This window comes from Schistocerca americana, chromosome 11, assembly GCF_021461395.2.
Source record: "Schistocerca americana isolate TAMUIC-IGC-003095 chromosome 11, iqSchAmer2.1, whole genome shotgun sequence".
Taxonomy (NCBI): Eukaryota; Metazoa; Arthropoda; class Insecta; order Orthoptera; family Acrididae; genus Schistocerca; species Schistocerca americana.
In genome coordinates, this window is record NC_060129.1 from 127,242,983 (window position 1) to 127,261,123 (window position 18,141).

At 44.4% G+C, this 18,141-nt stretch overlaps 1 non-coding gene across 1 annotated transcript; it reads right to left on the bottom strand.

Annotated features, from left to right (window-relative positions):
- Window positions 1–775: 775 nt before the first annotated feature.
- Window positions 776–847, bottom strand: Trnad-guc. Its single transcript has one exon. It is a non-coding gene; the product is annotated as a tRNA-Asp (tRNA).
- Window positions 848–18,141: the final 17,294 nt, after the last annotated feature.

An 18,141-nucleotide genomic window follows, 5' to 3' on the forward strand; every position in this document is an offset into this window, starting at 1 on the left:
GTAAGTGTAAAATGGTAATTTTCATCTTCGTTATCGTTTCAATCGCTTTCATCTTCTTCTAACGTTTTCCTCAGAAAATGCGGAAAAACTGGACCATACACTGACCTGTGTGAATGAGGGCTACAAGCCATAGTAACACTGAAAATAACTGAAAGCACTCATTAACCCTAAAAACAAAATGATGTTTAGTTGGCAAGCAAATTCTGATCATTAGAAAACAGAATAACAGTAAGCGGTTCAATTATGGCGCCATCTAAACTTTACATCCGTGTACTTGAGAAAGAAGACCACCCAACAATATTTGTACTTTGTCTGCAGGTCGGTTATCGATTGCCGGCGAGCTATGAGGAATCGCCAACAATACAATGACCAACAGAGCAAATAAAAGTTTCACTGGTGACGAAAAGGACCTCATAATTCTGTTTGAGAGTTAATAAAAGCAGTAGTAGTAGTAACAGTTTTCTTCCAAGAACAGGTATAGTAGTATAATTCATACATTTAGGCACTTACATACACGTGTAGTTTAACAAGGGTGGGACAAATAGTCGGCCGTGGCGTTAAATTAGGAATCCTCCCTGTATTTACCCGAAGTAATTTCGAGAAACGACAAAAAACATAAATCAAGGTGGCCGAACTTTGTTAATTCGAAAGTCACTTTGGTAGAAGGAAAAATTTTTAACATTGTGTAGCAACTGCATTCCTGGATTAGGAAGTTAATGTTCATTTGCGCTATATCAGGATGATTCGTGCGATTTTTGCGATATAAAAATCGCATCTCCCCGGCGGGGAATCGAACCCCGGTCTCCCGCGTGACAGGCGGGGATACTGACCACTATACTACCGAGGATGCGTAGCGTTGCATCAGATGTTTTGCACTTAACTATGACGTCTTCTAACATTCTGAGGTGAGAATTTTGAGTTTTCATTTCAGAAATGCGTACTACTACGTTATAAGATTGATGTCGAACGCTAAGCCTCAAATCTTATTACTGCGTAAGTAATTCTTCTGCCGTTCCTACGACTGCATTCGTGTTGCAGTCCGTCTGTTCACATGCTCACGGATATTTAACGTATGCGACTGCGTTAGTGATTGTTGGACAGTCTTGTGATCATGCAGCAACACTTTCCTCTGCCTGTTTTTGTACAATACGTTACATTTGTTTGTGCTGAGGATCAACCGCTAATCTGTGTATCGACCCTTTGTAGTAAGTGGATCTTTCTGAAATGTGCTACGATCTAAGGTCCAGACTGTACAAAACCATTACCCGTGAACAGCCTCATAGAACTTACAACGTTATCCGCTAGTGCAACAGTAATACAACAAGTTGTTGAACAGTTGAAGTCAGTGCTTGACTTTAGCTGTAAATTAGGGAAGAAGGTTGTGGATGAAACAACCGGCTTTCGGTTGTAACGTCTTTTTTTTATGCCGCTTTAACCGGACTATTAAATACGCCCAAAAACCGGTTTTTGAAATAACCGATTTTTGGTTTTTCATTCCTATTGTTTCCTCTAATAAACGTAGAAATCGAACAAAGATTGAAAGATTTTGACTCCGCCAGTTTCAAGACAGCTATCTAGAATCAAAATATTAAATTAAATAGTCAAATAAAAGAAAACTTAATCTGTCCATCGTTCGTTGCTTTTCTGGAAAAGTGAGAAGTGGTTGACTACTACAAAAATATCACCAGTATTTTCCCATTGATTCTAATTTTCACGCTCTGCTGCAAAACCATGTTGAAACCGCAGTTCATACCACTGTTTGGACATTACGAATAGTCGGTGATAAAGAGTTTTTTCCTTACGTTATGTCACAAGCTAGTTGTGGTTCCTCTCGTTTTTAAATCTTTTAAAGCAAAAGCAGCATTGTATTTCATTGATATCGTATTTCGTATATTACTTTCATACTAGGATTGGTGGCGTTTGTGTAATACAACTCCTGTTCGACAACGACAGTGAGAAACTACCATGCAGGACAGATGGCGCAAACCTTGTACACTGCATGTATACACGTACAATCTAATAGGCCACGCCACATGGTAACAAGTGTATCATTGTCTCTGCAATGCTGTACAAATTCTTTCCGTCGGCATTGTTGCAAAAATAGCACTGATCGCTTTTCCCGTTTTATAGCACAATATTTCAGAGCAATGCAGATTTTACGAACAAAAATTACTCGTCCTTCAAAATAGGTATATTTAAAAACTAGAAATTTTAGCACAGCTGCTATGGCTAATTAATATTTCGGTCTTTTACTTGTTTATTAAGAACTAAAATACCGGCATCTGTTTTAACCGGTCGATTTATCCCATCCGTACTAAAAATGAAAAAACCTAACTGTCGTCTCGAGTTCCCACTGTGCGTAACGTAGGGCTGTGAAAAACCGACCGGTTAAAAACGGAACTGGTATTTTACTACTGACTAACCAGTATTTTTCGGTATTTGTTTGGTCTCAGTTATAACAGGCGTTTTTTAAATTTTTTGTTGATAACCGAGTAAAAGACCCGAAAGGTCCATTAGCCATAGCACCGGTGCTACAATTTTTCGTTTTTAAATAAACCGTTTCTTAAAAAAAAGCGAGGAGTAATGTTTATTCGCAAAATTTGCGTTGGTGTGAATTATTGATTTATTACAGATAGTGAGAGACGTAGGCAGTGCTATTTTAACCTGGCCATTTCTCGCTGTCGTCGCCGGACGTGCGTTGTATTGCGGAAAATGGCACCAATCCCAGCCTGCAAAAAATTTTTAGGAAGTGCTGTAAAATGAAATACAATTCTTCATTTGCTTTAAAAGATAAGTCAGCCATTTCTGTGAAATAATAACAGAGGAAGGAAATTATGGTAACCCTAATAAATTAAAAACAGTTCATTGCCGGCCGGTGTGGCCGAGCGGCTGTAGGCGCTTCAGTCTGGAACCGCGTGACCGCTACGGTCGCAGGTTCGAATCCTGCCTCGGGCATGGATGTGTGTGCTGTTCTTCGGTTAGTTAGGTTTAAGTAGTTCTAAGTTCTAGGGGACTGATGACCTCAGATGTTGAGTCCCATAGTGCTCAGAGCCAAAACAATTCATTTATAGTAAACGATAAAAATAGAAAGTTACTGATCTACTGCCTGTTTCTACATAATATACCTTCATGTGCTTGCAGTCCTTGGAAACGGACAAATTAACACGAAAATAGAATTCTTCAATCTCAGTCTTCACCCTTTTAGCATTCACTGTATGTAATGAGCCGGGGTGTACTCAGCCCTTGTGAGCCAAACGGAGGAGCAACTTCATTCTTCGGACGGAGTTTAGTTCAATTTATACGTAATGACCAGCTAGTGATTCAATCCCCAATTGCAACATAATTTTTGAGCACAGTTTCGAAATAATAAAATCAATAGGAGAACATTGGTGATTTTTGTAGGATTCAACCACTTACCACTTTTTGAGAGAAGCAACGAACGGTGGACGAACTTGTAATGTGGCTGTAATTTCGCATCTTACAAGCACCCATCCACATACTTTGCTGTGATCTACAAACTTAATTAGGTATCATGTGATAGGTTGTACATCGTATACGGGGTGATTCACCTAACATTACCGCTGGATATATTTCGTAAACCACATCAAATACTGACGAATCGATTCCACAGACCGAACGTGAGGAATGGGGCTAGTGTAATTGGTTAATACAAGCCATAAAAAAATGCACGGAAGTATGTTTTTTAACTTAAATCTACGTTTTTTTAAATGGAACCCCGTTACTTTTCTTAGCACATCTGAACGTATAAACAAATACGTAATCAGTGCCGTTTGTTGCATTGTAAAATGTTAATTACATCCGGAGATATTGTAACCCAAAGTTGACGCTTGAGTACCACTCCTCCGCTGTTCGATCGCGTGTATCGGAGAGCACCGAATTACGTAGGGATACAAAGGGAACGGTGATGGACCTTAGGTACAGAAGAGACTGGAACAGCACATTACGTCCACATGCTAACACCATTTTATTGGTCTTTTTCACTGACGCACATGCACATTACCATGAGGGGTGAGGTACACATACAAACGTGCTTTCCGTTTTCAATTACGGAGTGGAATAGAGTGTGTCCCGACATGTCAGGCCAATAGATGTTCAACGTGGTGCCCATCATTTGCTGCACACAATCGCAATCTCTGGCGTAATGAATGTCGTACACGCCGCAGTACATCTGGTGTAATGTCGCCGCAGGCTGCCACAATACGTTGTTTCGTATCCTCTGGGGTTGTAGGCACATCACGGTACACATTCTCCTCTGACGTACCCCACAGAAAGGGATGCTGTTCGCCGACCGTGGCCCGTGTTTGTTACAACACGCAACTGAACGTCGGAGGTTTCAAGCGTCAACTTTAGGTTACAATATCTCCGGATGTAATTAACATTTTACAATGCAACAAACGGCACTGATTACGTATTTGTTTATATGTTCAGATGTGCTAACAAAACTAACGAGGTTCCATTAAAAAAAAACGTAGGTTTGTGTTAAAAAACATACTTCCGTGCATTTTTGTATGGTTTGTATTAAACAATTACACTAGCCCCTCTCCTCACGTTCGGTCTGTGGAATCGGTTCGTCAGTATTTGATGTGGTTTACGAAATATATCCAGCGGTAACGTTAGGTGACTCACCCTGTAAACGAAAATATAAAGGAGACTGACATTGTCACGTACGTCTTGTAAATAATTGTTAACGCTTATTGCATGAAAGGTGATGGAGTGTCTTTATTATCATACTAGTAGAGATTCGAACGACAGTGGAAATGAAACGGCAGGCGGAACTCAAGCCCTGGCTGGAAGGCCCACACAGGTGTGTTGGGGCTGCTTAAACACAGGAAGTAGCAAGACAGATGTTGGGACACCTGAGCGCTGGGGCACAATAGAGTCGCGGCCGGAAAGGTAAACAGATAATACTTCCGAACTTTGCTGATCTTGGGCGCACGTAAGAGAGGTTATTCCCAAGCATTTTTACTCAGAAGCGTACCATTGTACAAGTATAGGTTTTTCCTCACAAACTTTCCGCGCTGGACGACAAAAGACTAAAATATGGTTGGTCAGCGTTAGGAAGACTCTGTAGAGAGGGAGGATATTCCCTGGTTTCGGGAATATGATGGTTTCGGAATTACGATGGTGGGGAGCCGAGCCTTGCTGGGAGGCCAGCGGTGGAGAGGCGAGGTCTTCCGTTGTGAGCGCCCGTGTGTGACGGTCGCTCGATGTCAGCTTTGTTGGTGTTCAAATGTGTGTGAAATCTTATGGGACTTAACTGCTAAGGTCATCAATCCCTGAGCTTACACACTACTTAACCTAAATTATCCTAAGGACAAACACACACACACATCCCCGAGGGTGGACTCGAACCTGCGCCGGAACCAGGTTTCTTGGTACAGACGGACTTGCTGTCTTTGCTCTCAGGAGCGTTTATAGTTAGAACAATTAGGCACTGTACTGTTGCGAAGCTATACGATTCTGGGCTTCACCTCCGAATTGGAAGTCGTCATTGAGTATGCAGTGTTCAGTAATTGAGAGCACTTCCTCTGCCTATACTTACATTTGGACGTTATCTGAACTCCGCCCTTGTGGCTGGGAGTTCGCGTTTCTTGTCTGTAGAGCACAGAGAGAAGAAATTTATTAGGCAGAGGACCGCCTTCTACCATCGTAGTGTTTGAAAGAGTTTATTTTGTGGCTGGAGTTCTTCCATCGTCGTAGACGAGTACGGGAACCATCATTTCGACGCAGCGGACGCAGTACGTACGGTGATATCGCAAATTGCTTCGGCTTATTAGGGCTATAAAAGCTAAACAGCTGTGATCACGTTCGTTTATTTCCACTGAGGTTCCACACCATTGTAGATCATCTTTGAAAGTAGTGTCTTCTAGTGTTTCGTACATAGATGATGTCAGTCATTTCGCGTTATTGATATTAGATCGCACGGTCATAATAAGGGGCAGAGTTGGGCAATTGATTAGTTATTGTACTTAGGAAATGTAAACTTTGTAATATAAAGGTTTTTTAATCTACAATAAATATATAAGGCGAACAACGTTTATCATTTAGTAGTATTAGTTACCTGAATCATTCATTTACGTTTAGGTTGTAGTTTATACACTCCTGGAAATTGAAATAAGAACACCGTGAATTCATTGTCCCAGGAAGGGGAAACTTTATTGACACATTCCTGGGGTCAGATACATCACATGATCACACTGACAGAACCACAGGCACATAGACACAGGCAACAGAGCATGCACAATGTCGGCACTAGTACAGTGTATATCCACCTTTCGCAGCAATGCAGGCTGCTATTCTCCCATGGAGACGATCGTAGAGATGCTGGATGTAGTCCTGTGGAACGGCTTGCCATGCCATTTCCACCTGGCACCTCAGTTGGACCAGCGGTCGTGCTGGACGTGCAGACCGCGTGAGACGACGCTTCATCCAGTCCCAAACATGCTCAATGGGGGACAGATCCGGAGATCTTGCTGGCCAGGGTAGTTGACTTACACCTTCTAGAGCACGTTGGGTGGCACGGGGTACATGCGGACGTGCATTGTCCTGTTGGAACAGCAAGTTCCCTTGCCGGTCTAGGAATGGTAGAACGATGGGTTCGATGACGGTTTGGATGTACCGTGCACTATTCAGTGTCCCCTCGACGATCACCAGTGGTGTACGGCCAGTGTAGGAGATCGCTCCCCACACCATGATGCCGGGTGTTGGCCCTGTGTGCCTCGGTCGTATGCAGTCCTGATTGTGGCGCTCACCTGCACGGCGCCAAACACGCATACGACCATCATTGGCACCAAGGCAGAAGCGACTCTCATCGCTGAAGACGACACGTCTCCATTCGTCCCTCCATTCACGCCTGTCGCGACACCACTGGAGGCGGGCTGCACGATGTTGGGGCGTGAGCGGAAGACGGCCTAACGGTGTGCGGGACCGTAGCCCAGCTTCATGGAGACGGTTGCGAATGGTCCTCGCCGATACCCCAGGAGCAACAGTGTCCCTAATTTGCTGGGAAGTGGCGGTGCGATCCCCTACGGCACTGCGTAGGATCCTACGGTCTTGGCGTGCGTCCGTGCGTCGCTGCGGTCCGGTCCCAGGTCGACGGGCACGTGCACCTTCCGCCGACCACTGGCGACAACATCGATGTACTGTGGAGACCTCACGCCCCACGTGTTGAGCAATTCGGCGGTACGTCCACCCGGCCTCCCGCATGCCCACTATACGCCCTCGCTCAAAGTCCGTCAACTGCACATACGGTTCACGTCCACGCTGTCGCGGCATGCTACCAGTGTTAAAGACTGCGATGGAGCTCCGTATGCCACAGCAAACTGGCTGACACTGACGGCGGCGGTGCACAAATGCTGCGCAGCTAGCGCCATTCGACGGCCAACACCGCGGTTCCTGGTGTGTCCGCTGTGCCGTGCGTGTGATCATTGCTTGTACAGCCCTCTCGCAGTGTCCGGAGCAAGTATGGCGGGTCTGACACACCGGTGTCAATGTGTTCGTTTTTCCATTTCCAGGAGTGTATGTCGTTTCTGAGCACCAGCAAATTGAGAATCAGTCGAAAACCCGTCGTTAACTGCGTGATTTGTTGCAATAAAATAATGAGAAACATCATGTTCGTGGCAAAAGGATTACTGTAACTTGCGTATTATGGGAATACGTCATTTGCAGATAGCGAAACATTGAGGATCCACCAAAAACACATTGTTCTCGGTACAACTTGTTATAATTAAATTTCAGTTAGTAACATAACTACGATTAAAGCATATAGCAAGCGGCAACATCTAAGATGGTGATTTCTAAATCATTGTCACATTAGCATAGTGAATAGCATGCCGGCCGAAGTGGCCGTGCGGTTAAAGGCGCTGCAGTCTGGAACCGCAAGACCGCTACGGTCGCAGGTTCGAATCCTGCCTCGGGCATGGATGTTTGTGATGTCCTTAGGTTAGTTAGGTTTAACTAGTTCTAAGTTCTAGGGGACTAATGACCTCAGCAGTTGAGTCCCATAGTGCTCAGAGCCATTTGAACCATTTTTTTGAATAGCATGAATGATCCATAACTAGATATGTGGTATATACTTAGTTCGCGTCTCGCCAAATTTAAATATTTTTTCCTCCATTCGTGTATGTATTAGGTTCTGATACTTTATTATTAGTTTACTGTAAGTATATACTACAATATTTCATGTTATGTAAATATAAGTTCACCTTACCTACAGGAGAGCTTGCGCTAATTGTATAAAGATATTTTGTTCCTTTTTCTTTTGAGTTTCGTAATTGACATGTTACATGAATACACTAAGCAGATTCGGAAGTATGTAGGATGCAGTAAGTAGTGGGAGATGAAGAAGCTTGCACAGGATAGAGTAGCATGGAGAGCTGCATGAAACCAGTCTCAGGACTGAAGACCACAACAACAACAACAAAGATTTTGCTACTGCGCCGGAACAGTGATCAAGAAAGAATTACCTTAGGGTCTTACTAAAATGTGGGAAAGATAAAATAGTGTTTATCTTATGTGGAGAAATACTGCAAATTTGTGTCGCACTGTTTGTAATGAACTTTTATGAGCCTGTGTCCTTATTGATTGGATATGGTACTTTCCTTTTTGTCTTAAAATATGTACATCGATATTGAAGTTTTTATTTGTGTATGTTACATATAGAACGACGTGACTAGGATATGAACAATGGAGGAAATGTGCGTTTCAGTAGAGCTGACGTGGGGATTTTACGCGCGCTTGTTGAGTAAACAGTGTGATTTACGAACTGGAAACATCCCACAACTGCCGCTGGAGTGCGTCGCGATCGCGTATACCACGTTGTGGCCCACGTACCGTGTGCACAAGTCGCATCGTTCCTGAGCGTCCAGCAGCACGTAGAACTTCGCTCGCTCAACGTTAAGCCGTCGGCACACGGACCGTGCATCCGAACGTTGAGCGTTGAGCGTGCCGAGTTTCTCACGTCATAACGTCCCACATGAACCATGGACCTTGCCGTTGGTGGGGAGGCTTGCGTGCCTCAGCGATACAGATGGCCGTACCGTAGGTGCAACCACAACGGAGGGGTATCTGTTGAGAGGCCAGACAAACGTGTGATTCCTGAAGAGGGGCAGCAGCCTTTTCAGTAGTTGCAGGGGCAACAGTCTGGATGATTGACTGATCTGGCCTTGTAACACTAACCAAAATGGCCTTGTTGTGCTGGTACTGCGAACGGCTGAAAGCAAGAGGAAACTATGGCCGTAATTTTTTCCGAGGGCATGCAGCTTTACTGTATGATTAAGTGATGATGGCATCCTTTTGGTTAAAATATTCCGGAGGTAAAATAGTCCCCCATTCGGATCTCCGGGCGGGGACTACTCAAGAGGATGTCGTTATCAGGAGAAAGGAAACTGGCGTTCTACGGATCGGAGCGTGGAATGTCAGATCCCTTAATCGGGCAGGTAGGTTAGAAAATTTAAAAAGGGAAATGGATAGGTTAAAGTTAGACATAGTGGGAATTAGTGAAGTTAGGTGGAAGGAGGAACAAGACTTCTGGTCAGGTGATTACAGGGTTATTAACACAAAATCAAATAGGGGTAATGCAGGAGTAGGTTTAATAATGAATAGGAAAATAGGAATGCGGGTAAGCTACTACAAACAGCATAGTGAACGCATTATTGTGGCCAAGATAGATACGAAGCCCACGCCTACTACAGTAGTACAAGTTTATATGCCAACTAGCGCTGCAGATGACGAAGAAATTGAAGAAATTTATGTTGAAATAAAAGAAATTATTCAGATTGTGAAGGGAAACGAAAATTTAATAGTCATGGGTGACTGGAATTCGGCAGTAGGGAAAGGGAGAGAAGCAAACGTAGTAGGTGAATATGGATTGGGGGTAAGAAATGACAGAGGAAGCCACCTGGTAGAATTTTGCACAGAGCACACCTTAATCATAGCTAACACTTGGTTTAAGAATCATGAAAGAAGGTTGTATACATGGAAGAAGCCTGGAGATACTGACAGGTTTCAGATAGATTATATAATGGTAAGACAGAGATTTAGGAACCAGATTTTAAATTGTAAGACATTTCCAGGGGCAGATGTGGACTCTGACCACAATCTATTGGTTATGACCTGTAGATTAAAACTGAAGAAACTGCAAAAAGGCGGGAATTTAAAGAGATGGGACCTGTATAAACTGACTAAACCAGAGGTTGTACAGAGTTTCAGGGAGAGCATAAGGGAACAATTGACAGGAATAGGGGAAAGAAATACAGTAGAAGAAGAATGGGTAGCTTTGAGGGATGAAGTAGTGAAGGCATCAGAGGATCAAGTAGGTAAAAAGACGAGGGCTAGTAGAAATCCTTGGGTAACAGAAGACAAACTGAATTTAATTGATGAAAGGTGAAAATATAAAAAAGCAGTAAACGAAGCAGGCAAAAAGAAATACAAACGTCTCAAAAATGAGATCGACAGTAAGTGCAAAATGGCTAAGCAGACATGGCTAGAGGACAAATGTAAGGATGTAGAGGCTTATCTCACTAGGGGTAAGATAGATGCAGCTTACAGGAAAATTGAAGAGACCATCAGAGAAAAGAGAATCACTTGTATGAATATCAAAAGCTCAGATGGAAACCCAGTTCTAAGCAAAGGGAAAGCAGAAATGTGGAAGGGGTATATAGAGGGTCTACACAAGGGCGATGTACTTGAGGACAATATTATGGAAATGGAAGAGGATGTAGATGAAGATGAAATGGGAGATATAATACTGCGTGAAGAGTTTGACAGAGCACTGATCGGACCTGAGTCGAAACAAGGCCCCGGGAGTAGACAACATTCCATTAGGACTACTGACAGCATTGGGAGAGCCAGTCCTGACGAAACTCTACCATCTGGTGAGCAAGATGTATGAGACAGGCGAAATACCCTCAGACTTCAAGAAGAATATAATAAATCCAATCCCAAAGAAAGCAGGTGTTGACAAATGTGAAAATTACCGAACTATCAGTTTAATAAGTCACGCCTGCAAAATATTAACGCGGATTTTTTACAGACGAATGGAAAAACTAGTAGAAGCCGACCTCGGGGAAGATCGGTTTGGATTCCGTAGAAATGTTGGAACACGTGAGGTAATGCTGACCCTACGACTTATCTTAGAAAATAGATTAAGGAAACACAAACCTACGTTTCTAGCATTTGTAGACTTAGAGAAAGCTTTTGACAATGTTGACTGGAATACGCTCTTTTAAATCCTGAAGGTGGTAGGGGTAAAATACAGGGAGCGAAAGGCTATTTACAATTTGTACAGAAACCAGATGGCAGTTATAAGAGTCGAAGGACATGAAAGGGAAGCAGTGGTTGGGAGGGGAGTGAGACAGGGTTGTAGTCTCTCCCCGAAGCTATTAAATCTGTATATTGAGTAAGCAGTGAAGAAAACAAAAGAAAAATGCGGAGTAGGTATTAAAATCCATGGAGAAGAAAAAATAACTTTGAGGTCCGCCGATGACATTGTAATTCTGTCAGAGACAGCAAAGGGCTTGGAACAGCATTTGAATGGAATGGATAGTGTCTTGAAAGGAGGGTATAAGATGAACATCAACAAAAGCAAAACGAGGATAATGGAATGTAGTCGAATTAAATCAGGTGATGCTGAGGGAATTAGATTAGGAAATGAGACACTTAAAGAAGTAAAGGAATTTTGCTATTTGGGGAGCAAAATAACTGATGATGGTCGAAGTCGAGAGGATATAAAATGTAGACTGGCAATGGCAAGGAAAGCATTTCTGAAGAAGAGGAATTATTTAATATCGAGTATTGATTTAAGTGTCAGTAAGTCGTTTCTGAAAGTATTTGTATGGACTGTAGCCATGTATGGAAGTGAAACATGGACGATAAATAGTTTGGACAAGAAGAGAATAGAAGCTTTCCAAATGTGGTGCTGCAGAAGAATGCTGAAGATTAGATGGGTAGATCACATAACTAATGAGGAGGTACTGAATAGAATTGGGGAGAAGAGGAGTTTGTGGCACAACTTGACTAGAAGAAGGGATCGGTTGGTAGGACATGTGTTGAGGCATCGAGGGATCACCAATTTAGTATTGGAGGGCAGCTTGGAGGGTAAAAATCGTAAAGGGAGACGAAGAGATGCATACACTAAGCAGATTCAGGAAGATGTAGGCTGCAGTAGGTACTGGGAGATGAAGAAGCTTACTCAGGATAGAGTAGCATGGAGAGCTACATCAAACCAGTCTCAGGACTGAAGACCACAACAACAACAACGTGGAATAGCACGTTCGGGAGTCTTTCCGAACGTGCAAAGCAATAAGCGGCATATCAGATATTCTAATCGTGCGTTTGAGCGTTGACCAATGAGACGGCAGAACGCCAACTACGTCACACGCACGCCGTCTGCCGTCAGTACAGAGTTATGAGGCGCCATATTGGTATTCATTTCAAGCCTATATGTATATATGCCGTTACTAAGCACCAGCAAATTGAGAATCACTGGAAAACCCGTTGTTAGTTGTGCGATTCGTTCCAATAACGAAACATCATATTTGTGGCAAAAGAATCATTGTAACTTGCGTATTATGAGAGTAGGCTACTTGAAGGCAACGACACACTGAAGATCCACCCGAAACGCATTGTTCTTGGTACAATTTGTTATAACTAAATTTCAATTAGTAACATATCTACGACAAGGTTTTCTGCAATGGGTAACATACTATGATTAATTAAAAATGTGTTGTTGGTTTGGCGTAATGAGTAGCATCGCTGTCTTGTTTTAGGTTGCCGGCCGAGGTGGCCGAGCGGTTCTGGGCGCTACAGTCTGGAACCGCGCGACCGCTCCGTCCCGCAGGTTCGAATCCTGCCTCGGGCATGGATGTGTGTGCTGTCCTTAGGTTAGTTAGGTTTAAGTAGTTCTAAGTTCTAGGGGACTGATGACCTCAGATGTTAAGTCCCATAGTGCTCAGAGCCATTTGAACAATTTTTTTGTTTTGGGTTGTTAGTTGTGGCGGTGGTGATAAATTTAATTTCCTGATATTGGCGTTTTTATTAGGTTCTGATACTTTATTATTGGTTTAATATAAGAATGTACTATAATATTTGATGTTATGTAAATACAAGTTTAGCTTTTTTTAAGGGGTGACTTTGTTCAATTGGCTTTATCTGCAGGACAGCTTGCGCTACGTGTAAAAAAGATATTTTGCTCCTTTTTCTTTTACGCTTCGCAATTCACATGTTGCAAAGATTCTGCTACTGGGTAGGAACAGTAATTAAGTAAGACTGATCTTGCTGTTTTACTAAAATGTGGGAGTGATGAAATAATGTTTATCTTATACGGAGAAGTGTTCCAAATTTGTACCGCACTGTTTGTAATGGAACTTTTATAAGCTTGTGTCCTTATTGATTGGACACGGTACTTTCCCTTTTGTGGACGATGGGGGAAATGTGCGTTTTAATAGAGCTAACATGGGAATTTTACGCGGGCCCGTTGAGTAAACAGTGTGATTTACGAACTAGAAACATTCCTCAACTGCCGCTAGAGTGCGATGCGATCGCGTGTACGACGTCGGGGCCCACGTACCGTGTGCACAAGTCGCATCATTTGTGATCGTTGCACGTTGAACTCGGCACGCTCAACGTGAACGTTCGGATGCACGGTCCGTGCGCCGACGGCGTAAGGCTGCCGCGGATGGCAGCCGAAGGCGTCTTGGCATGGGACACTGGCGTGTTCCACACGTCTCCAGAGTAGCCTGCTTCCTCACATACGGCTCTTGCTGTCTCCAAGGAGTGAAAAATAGTCTGATGATGGACCAAGACCGATCACCAAACGAAACATACAAAATACACTCCTGGAAATTGAAATAAGAACACCGTGAATTCATTGTCCCAGGAAGGGAAACTTTATTGACACATTCCTGGGGTCAGATACATCACATGATCACACTGACAGAACCACAGGCACATAGACACAGGCAACAGAGCATGCACAATGTCGGCACTAGTACAGTGTATATCCACCTTTCGCAGCAATGCAGGCTGCTATTCTCCCATGGAGACGATCGTAGAGATGCTGGATGTAGTCCTGTGGAACGGCTTGCCATGCCATTTCCACCTGGCGCCTCAGTTGGACCAGCGTTCGTGCTGGACGTGCAGACCGCGTGAGACGACGCTTCATCCAGTCCCAAACATGCTCAATGGGGGACAGATCCGGAGATCTTGCTGGCCAGGGTAGTTGACTTACGCCTTCTAGAGCACGTTGGGTGGCACGGGATACATGCGGACGTGCATTGTCCTGTTGGAACAGCAAGTTCCCTTGCCGGTCTAGGAATGGTAGAACGATGGGTTCGATGACGGTTTGGATGTACCGTGCACTATTCAGTGTCCCCTCGACGATCACCAGTGGTGTACGGCCAGTGTAGGAGATCGCTCCCCACACCATGATGCCGGGTGTTGGCCCTGTGTGCCTCGGTCGTATGCAGTCCTGATTGTGGCGCTCACCTGCACGGCGCCAAACACGCATACGACCATCATTGGCACCAAGGCAGAAGCGACTCTCATCGCTGAAGACGACACGTCTCCATTCGTCCCTCCATTCACGCCTGTCGCGACACCACTGGAGGCGGGCTGCACGATGTTGGGGCGTGAGCGGAAGACGGCCTAACGGTGTGCGGGACCGTAGCCCAGCTTCATGGAGACGGTTGCGAATGGTCCTCGCCGATACTCCAGGAGCAACAGTGTCCCTAATTTGCTGGGAAGTGGCGGTGCGGTCCCCTACGGCACTGCGTAGGATCCTACGGTCTTGGCGTGCATCCGTGCGTCGCTGCGGTCCGGTCCCAGGTCGACGGGCACGTGCACCTTCCGCCGACCACTGGCGACAACATCGATGTACTGTGGAGACCTCACGCCCCACGTGTTGAGCAATTCGGCGGTACGTCCACCCGGCCTCCTGCATGCCCACTATACGCCCTCGCTCAAAGTCCGTCAACTGCACATACGGTTCACGTCCACGCTGTCGCGGCATGCTACCAGTGTTAAAGACTGCGATGGAGCTCCGTATGCCACGGCAAACTGGCTGACACTGACGGCGGCGGTGCACAAATGCTGCGCAGCTAGCGCCATTCGACGGCCAACACCGCGGTTCCTGGTGTGTCCGCTGTGCCGTGCGTGTGATCATTGCTTGTACAGCCCTCTCGCAGTGTCCGGAGCAAGTATGGTGGGTCTGACACACCGGTGTCAATGTGTTCTTTTTTCCATTTCCAGGAGTGTACATGCGATCAAAACTGTCTCATTGAAATAATTTTAATCTCTGTGACACTCTCCCACGGATCAAACAAACCTGTGATCATTCGTGCTGCCCTTCTCTGTATATGTTCAATGTCGCCCGTTACTCCATTTTGGTACGTCCCATACACTTGAGCAATATTCGGGAAGTGATCGCACAATTGATTTGTAAGCAATTTCCTTTGTAGACTGATTGCACATCCCTGGTATTCTACCAATAAACCGAAGTCTATCACCTGCTTTACCGACGGCTGGAGCTTATGTGATCATTCAGTTTCATATCGCCACAAAGTGTTACATTAAGGTATTTCTATGCTTTGGCCGATTTCAACAGCGTCTCATCGATATTACAGTGATAAAAAAGCACTCCATCTTCAGGCCATAAGTGGCCCATCGGGACCATCCGACCGCCGTGTCATCGTCAGTGGAGGATGCGGATAGGAGGGGCGTGTGGACAGCACACCGCTCTCCTGGTCATTATGATTGTTTTCTTTGACCGAAGCCGCTACTATTCGGTCGAGTAGCTCCTCAATTGGCATCACGAGGAGGAGTGCACCCCGAAAACAGTGGCAACAGCGCATGGCTGCCCAGACGGTCACTCATCCAAGTGCCGGCCACGCCCGACAGCAGTTAACTTAGGTGATCTGACGGGAACTGGTTCAAAATGGTTGAAATGGCACTGAGCACTGTGGGACTTAACTGCTGAGGTCATCAGTCCGCAGACTTAGATACTACTTAAACCTAACTAACCTAAGGACATCACACACATCCATGCCCGAGGCAGGATTCGAACCTGCGACCGTAGCGGTCGCGCGGTTCCAGAGTGAAGCGCCTAGAACCGCTCGGCCACTCTGGCCGGCCGGGAACTGGTGTTTCCACTGTGGCAAGGCCGTTGCCTCTTTTTTCAGTCATAAGATACTACGTTTTTCCGTTTGAAGAATTGCACAATTTTACATTTTTGAACATTCAAAGCAAGTTACCAATCTTTGCCCCACTTTGAAATCCTATCAAGATCTGACTGAACATTTATGCAGCTTCTTTTAGGCAGTACTTCATCATAGATAACTACATCGTTTACAAAAAGTTTGAGGTGATTATTAATATTGTCTGCAAGGTCAGTAATATACAACATGAACAGCAAAGACCCCAAGACAGTTCCCTGAGAAACATCTGACGTTACTTCTATATCTGACAGTCGCTCGCCAGCCAAGATAATATGCTGCATCTTTCCTACCAAAAAGTCCTATACTTTGTTTTAGACCTATAATGCAACAGTATCTGTTTCCTTAGGAGTTTCTTTATAGAGACTGTGTACCATGAAGCGTCCCTTCAATCATGAACTGTTCTACTGGGTATTTATCTATCCTGTGCATGGTCAACTATCTTTTTGAACTTCACCCATAGAACACTGCATGTTCCTTCCCAAAGCTAAAACATTCGAGTTCCTCATTGAGATAAGACAGTACCGTTATATTATCTAGTTTGCTGAATATACGGGATGTTCAGAAAGTCTCTCTGCAGTGTCATATGGCTGTTTGCCTGCCTGGGTTACTTCCCTTCAAGTGGACTCTCCCAACATTCCACTGTTTCGTTTATCTCAGCCTGCCTCAGTAGTATCGTTGGTGTGTTTCGTTACGTGTTGACGTGAGCGTTTAAGTTTAGTTCCTTTGTTTCGTTCTTGTCGCTGTTACAATGCTAACCATTGAATAACGTGTGTTTTTAGTCGAACAAGAGTTCAAAGCTGGCGGTAAATACACAGTTTCAGTTCGTCAAACATTTAATTCAGTTTTCCCAGAGACAACACACCCACATCGCTATACTGTGCGAGATTTCATTAACAAATTTCGAAGTACGTGTTCAGTGACAGATGCACCGAGAATTGATCGTCCTAGCGTTTTCTCTGAGGATAAACTTCTCGATATTTCCGATAAAATGTCCACGAGACCGAACAGGTCAGTAAGAAAACTCGCCCACGAAATCGATGTTAGTGTCGGAACGGTCCACACAGCTGTAAGGAAAGAATTAGAACTTCTTCCATGCAAAGTGACAGTCGTGCAAGAACTGAAAAATACTGATCATGGCAACAGACTGCATTATTGTCAATGGTTCAAAAATTTCGTTCAACAGAATGGAAAGTTTATTCTTAATGAAACGTTTTCCACTGATGAGGCGTGGTTTCATTTATCCGGGTACATGAACTCGCAAAAGTCCCGCAGCACCTAGAGCCGCTCGGACACACCGGCCGGCTTGGATCAAGACAGTAGGGTATATGCAGTATTTTTTGGCTCAAGAAGAGTATTTGACTCATTACCACAGCTACACGTACTCTAGAAAGTACGATCATATTGAGTATTAAACGAAGTTTGAGACTGGACTGATGAATTCTAGTTAAGATAATACTAGACATGTGTTTTAAATACCTCGGAATCAGGATAGATACCTTTTTCAGGAGTAGAACAGAAATAAAAAGTACAATACCAAACGTGAAAGAGGCATATTTTATATGAAGGATAATTTTCTGCAGTAATACGGGCAACTACACTACATGATCACAAGTATCCGGACACCTGACAGAAAATGACTGACAAGTTCGTGGCGCCCTCCATGAGTAATGCTCCCGGCCGGGTTGGGGATTTTCTCTGCCCGGAGACTGGGTGTTTGTGTTGTCCTTATCATTTCATCATCATCATTCGTGAAAATGGCTAGATTGGACTGTGTAAAAAAATTGGGACTTTGTACAGGCGCTAATGACCGCGCAGTTGAGCACCCCACAAACCAAACATCATCATCATCATCGGTAATGCTGGAATTCAATACGGTGTTGGCCCACCCTTAGCCTTGATGACAGCTTCC